General features: G+C 36.7%; 1 long non-coding RNA gene across 1 annotated transcript; it reads left to right on the forward strand.

Moving 5' to 3' along the window:
* Window positions 1-3201: 3201 nt before the first annotated feature.
* Window positions 3202-5620, forward strand: LOC123152055 (uncharacterized). The gene is made up of 2 exons (XR_006476003.1): window positions 3202-3359; window positions 5402-5620. It is a non-coding gene; the product is annotated as an uncharacterized lncRNA (long non-coding RNA).
* Window positions 5621-6326: the final 706 nt, after the last annotated feature.

A 6326-nucleotide genomic window follows, 5' to 3' on the forward strand; every position in this document is an offset into this window, starting at 1 on the left:
GGCCTCACTATATTTTTTTGAAAAATACTATATATATATATATTATGAATAGTTACTTACTTTTCGATGGATTTATCGCACATTAAAAAAAGTGAAAACAATGTTCGCTCACCTTTTATAAAAAATAAATTAAAGAATATTACGTATTTTAAAAATAAACATGATATTTTAAAAATGCTATAAAAAATTAACAACATTTTCATATAATTCAAAAATGAATGTTCATGCATTCAAATAAAATGTTTTTGGCATTTTAAAAAATGTTGCATAGTTCCAGAAAAAGGTTTTGTGTCATACAAAAAACCAACGTGCATTTGAAAAATGTTTAACATGTTTTCGAAAAATCTTCATAAAAAATATTTAAAAAATGTTAGATCATCTATTTAAAAATATATAACGTATAAAAATATACAAAGTGTACAAAAGTGATATCAAAAAATATATTTGTAAAAAATGTTAAATTATGTATTTGTAAAATGTTCGTTGGCTATACAAAAAATATAAATTCGTGTGAAAATGTATATATCTTTTGAAAGAAAGAAAAGGAAAGGAAAAAATTTCAAAGAAAACAAAAAATGATGAAAACCATAGATAGAAAAAAGAAGAACCGGAAAGAAACAAAGAAATCTGACGAAAAAGAGAAACAAAAAGAGAAGAAAACCTCAAGAAAAACCCGATGCAAAACCGCTACTAAAGGTGACTGGGCGACAAACAGTGAGTAAGGCTCCAGATGCGAGACACATTAGAAATCCCTATGGGGAGCGACTAAATGTGTTGCTATACGCGAGACGGTACATGCACTCGTTTCAAGCATTCGCTATACATGGGCTGACTCAGGTATGTTCTATGTTAGTTCGTCCATTCCCCTTTTTTTCCATTCCTATTTTCGAAAATATTGTAAATACATATATTTCAAAACATAAAGATATTTTTCAAAAATTAATCATGAATTATAGAACATGTTAGGCAAAGTACAAAAACGTTGATAGCATAATTTTTTTGAATCATTTTATGAAATGTTCACGCATTAAATACCTAAGTAATTTGTACAAAATATTTACAAATGTGTATGAAATAAAAGTAGATATCAAAATCATATATTTAAGAAAATAATTAATCATATTTTTTAAACCTGTATAAAAATGTTCCTTATGTAAAAATGTAAAATTACAACAAACATACCCTATGTATATAAAAATTACTGACACATTCCAATAAATTGGAAAATTATTTTAAAAATTCATGTATTTGAAAATATATTTAAAATGTTCTTTGTATACGCAAAAACTTTACAAACGTTTATTCGAAAGGTAGACATGAAAACATATATTTGAAACAAAATATTAGTCGTGTATTTAAAAAAATGATAAACTTGTATCTAAAAATGTTCCTTATGTATATAAAAAGTGTTCACTCGTTTCAATAGAAATGTCCGTGACTTTATAAATAATGTGAACTAGTATGATTTATACAAGATATGTATGAAAAAAGTGGATATCAGACATACATCTTTGAAAATAAACATATTAATCATGTATTTAAGAAATGTTAAACCTTGTATAAAAAATGTTCGGAAGCAAAACAGAAAAAAAACAAATAAAAAACATAAAACCTGAAGAAACAAAAAAAACCGAGGTAGTGGCCTGTAGCCTCCCTCGTTGGGCCTGCCTGTTTGGTGAGGCACGTGACGCAAGCGCAACCTACGTTTCGGTTTAAGTGAGCCATAGGCGCGCCTGGCGGCACGTCGTTGCTTCGCTGAAGCTCGGCCTCGCGAAGCCCCAATTTGGGCTGGTCCATGGTTGCTTCGTTGTTTCTTCATTTTTTTGTTTTATTATTTTTTGTTTTTTCTGTTCCTGTTTTTGCTATTTCTTCCCCCCTTTTCCTTTTTTTCCTTTTTTTCCGTGTACTACACAAAGTTTATTTTTTAAACACAGTATAATCAAAGTCTCTCACATACACGAGCACACACTCACCCCTATAAACACACGCACGCACGCTCTAACACTATGAGCATCTTCGAGAGACTAAACCTGCATAACATCTTGTATTTTTAAGAATTCACCACAGGGGCTTCGCGGTCGACGGAAACGTCTCCTTCCACTGAATGAACATCGCCTGAAGCCTGAAATAAATCCAGCAATAATGCAAGCACCAATGTCAAGTTAGGACTTGAACTCTGGTGGGCTAGGGATACCACTATCTCTCTAACCATCCAACCACATGTTGGTTTGCCATAAAGTTCATTGCGTGTTTATATACAAGTGTACATTTTAGGGTTTTTTTCTCTTGTTCCAGATCTATTTTTCTTCCCTTTTTTATTTTTTTTTCTGTTTTGATTTTTCTTTTCTTCATTTTTTGTGCATTTTTACAAGGAGTTCACCCGGGTATTGAAAAATGTTCATCGTATATGTAAGAAAATGTTCACCATATATAAAAATGTTCAAGATGTTTTAATAAATGTTCAATGTGTAATTTTAAAGTTTTCAGCGTATATCACAAGAATTGTTCAATGTGTATTCAAATATTGTTCACTGTATATCACAATTTTTGAAAGTGTATTTAAATATTGTTCAATCTATATATCACAAAAAATGTTCATTGTGTATTTTGCAAAAAAAAGTTTAAAATTGGTCACTATATATTTAAAATTGTTGATTGTATATTTTTTTAATAAATGTGCTGAATTTCAAAAGTTTGCTCACTTTTTCCCAAAATTGTTAATGTTTCAAAATCTTGTTTGAATTATAAATTTGTTCAGCTTTTCAAATATTATTCTTATTTTTTAAAGAATATTTTTCACATTTTTTCTAAGAAAATTAAAAAATTGAAATAAAACAAAATTGCCGTTGTACTTAGTATTTTATGTTTAGTGCTGCACTTTAGACCCAGTCAGTCGCCATCTGTACTGGCTAGCAATGCAGCTGTCCATCGGGAATTGGGATGTTCGACTCCCATGTTTACCCTTTTAATTTTTTTTCGTTACATTTGTACATTCGCTCAATGCCCTGTGAATGGGCCGTCCCGTTCGTGCGCCCGCCTCAGCGAAAGCTCGACTATTGGACGCGCGCGGGCGTCCAATAGGAGCTCTCGCCGTGCCTGACCCACTGGGCGAAAGAAGATTCTTTTTTGAGCGGACTGGATGAAAGCAGATGATCTTTCGGCTATAGGCCTAATGCTGGCCCATGTTGCGAAGGTTCGGCTCTTCGATGGCCCTCCCTCAGAAAAAAAGGTTCGGCGTGCTCGCAGAACTCTGTTCGCGCTCTCCGCGAAGTCCCCAACCCCAACCATGGCGATCGGCGAAACTGCAAGGGCGAGCAGCGGTCACGGAAACCTGTCACCCTATCCGATGAATCCCGGAGGTTAGTCGCTCCCTGTCCCACTCTCTTACCACGATCGCACAACATGATCGAATCAGGCACGGGCTCCCTGCCGCGCGTGTTGTGTTCGACGAAATGCGCCTGATTCTTTTTCTTCACGATCCTCAATGCGCGCGAGGTCTCGCGAGGGTCACAAGATCGCAATTCTGTAGCACGAAAATAGAAGCCATCGTGTATTCGTATTTGCTTGCACTGGTAACCACAGGCAGGATGCAAAAGTTACATTAATTCGGGGGAGCATGTGGTAAGGAACTTGCAATATCCCAGAACGTGATGAATGTATATTTCAATCCTTATTCTTAAAGGGATGATGTCTACATTACCAAAGCAAATATATGCGTGCATCATTCCATAATCTATGTTACTCGGCAACTTTTCATGATATTTAACTCAATTAGTCTGCTGAATTCCACCCACTTTAGTAACGTTCTATGAAAATGGTTCTGACAATTGCAAAATTACATCGTATATTCTTTTTTTCATATAATGGTGGTGCTATATGAAGTATTGCGTGTGCTGTTATACTGAATTTCTGAGTATTTACTAGTTTCTTTTTTTGAGAATGATGGCACTTTATTCATATAGTAGCATCAGGAGAATGATGGCACTTTATTCATATAGTAGCATCAGTACACATATTTTCCCAGATAAGATCTGGGATTACACCACGTAGATCTGACTAAGAGCAAGTTCATGTGCTGGTACATTCAACAAACGTTTTACATGGACAAAAGAGCAAGCACGAAATTCTGCTGCCAGGAATTTCATGTCAGCAATCATCGTGCCTACAGATGACCAATCCCTGAAAGAAGCACGAACTCTCTGAACCAACGAGAGACAGTAAGCAGCGAGGATTGCCTTAGAGAAGCTGTCATCCGGGGTGAGGGCCAGGGCATTGTGGCATTCAGATAGTTGTGATAGTGGTTAATTAAGGCATAAACAATCGAACCGAATCAAAAAATAACTAGAGTTATGGGAAAAAGAGGTGAAGTTCATGCAATGGACCAGATAATGTATCAGTTATTTAATTTTAATATTTTAGTTGTATTTTAAATGGAAAAATCATTCTGTTATATCAGAAGTTCATTCATAGAACAGATTGCCCAATAAGAAGGTTTGAACTCAACTGAATTAGACTTCACCAGAATGGCCTTGCGTTATTTGATCACCTCCTCGCTGGATGCCCCTTCTCCCGCGTTGTCTGGCATAGCACACTTGCTGCATGCAGACTCACGGTTGACATCCCGACCCCTACGTCCCGGTTCATCGAATGGTGGAGTTCGGCTGTGGCGTCCTCCCCTCCGTCTCTGCGCAAAGGTGTTGCCTCCCTGGGTATTCTGATGGCTTGGAGCATCTGGAAGCATCGCAATGCTGTCATCTTCGACGCTGCTGCACCTTCCTCTGACCGCCTCACTCGGTCCATCCTCGATGAGGCACGCACGTGGGCTCTGGCCGGAGCTAGAGGATTGGCAGCGTTTTCTATTTTTGAGCCACCTTAGACGTTTCTTGTTACTTGCGACTGAGCATCCTCGCTCTCTCGATGCTTGTGTGGGTGTAGTCTTGCCCTCCTTGGTGTACGAGTACTGTACCTGCTACCCTGTATGCTCTTTGCTCTCTACCTATCAATGAAATGATACGCAGCTTGCGTATTCGCGAAAAAAAAAGAAATATGTTGGATGAATTTCCAACAATCGCTAGCCTTATGCTGTACCGATTGATAAATTCTTCCTGTCTACCTTTTATAGTTTCTGAACAGAATCAGGCTTCCTTAAGACAAGAAGTCGATTAACCTGTGCCCTTTGGTTATCATATTTGTCGGATGGCTACACGGTGGCTACCCCCATCCACAGTTTGACAAACAGTGATTCATTTGTTTTGCCACATCCATTTTGCAAATAAATGATATGGGTGATACTTATTATTCTGGTTGAAATTCCGCAAATATAGGTAGGTCGACTAAACCAAATTTACTTGCACTTCAAATGTTTAAGAGGCTAAATTTGTGCGTGTGTCGTTCTTGGCAGGGATCAGGGGGAGCAGAGTGGTGCACAACAGTGGTATTACCAAATCACAAATCTTTTGCTTACATCAGCAAGTGGACACCTTGTGAGCAAAACTCAAGCTTAGGTCCAGATTTCTTCAATCAGTGGTGCTTCAATTATGCGTAGGGAAATTCAATATTCTATTATTCAACAAAACAAAGTTTCAACTGTGGTATTGCAGTTTCAACTTGCGATTTTCTCCATACTGTATATAGTTTTTTTTTGAGAATCCATACTGTATATAGTCAACTTGCGAGTAAGTGCTTCTTTTATTTGAATCCGGATTGGTGTGCCACTCTGCAAAATCTGCAAATAGGTTATTTTGTTTGACTGATATCAAATTATTCATATGTTTTCACCAATTATTCATGCTTTATTACCAGTAATCACAACAGCAATCTTGCAGCATATTCTTCTTTGAGAATGATAATTGATAAGCAAGATTGACATGACGCCCTTCCAAGCAATTTTCTTTATCAAGATATATGGCTACCTATCCACTAATGGTAGAATAGGGAATGCAGAGGAGTGGAATCTGAGGGAGAGGGGATTTTGGCGGGACATAGAAGTTGAAAGAGGAGGTAAAAATACGTATTGTGAACTAACAATGTTACAGTAAACAAAAGCTGTTAGAAATCTCCATAAATTTGTAGTCAGAATACATGAATTAACATGATTACAATAATGTAAATCAACCTAAGTACTCCCTCCGTCCCCGAAAAAGCTTGTCCCTCAAATGGATGTATCTAGCATAGTTCTAGATACATCCATTTGAGGGATATGCTAGATACATCCATTTGAGGGACAAGCTTTTCCAGACGGAGGGAGTATGAATTTCACCTATGAAACAAAGGATCTTACTCACATCCGCGGTATATCTTTCTTGAAAGCATTAAAAGAAGAAACT

Source organism: Triticum aestivum, chromosome 7A, assembly GCF_018294505.1.
Source record: "Triticum aestivum cultivar Chinese Spring chromosome 7A, IWGSC CS RefSeq v2.1, whole genome shotgun sequence".
Classification (NCBI taxonomy): domain Eukaryota; kingdom Viridiplantae; phylum Streptophyta; class Magnoliopsida; order Poales; family Poaceae; genus Triticum; species Triticum aestivum.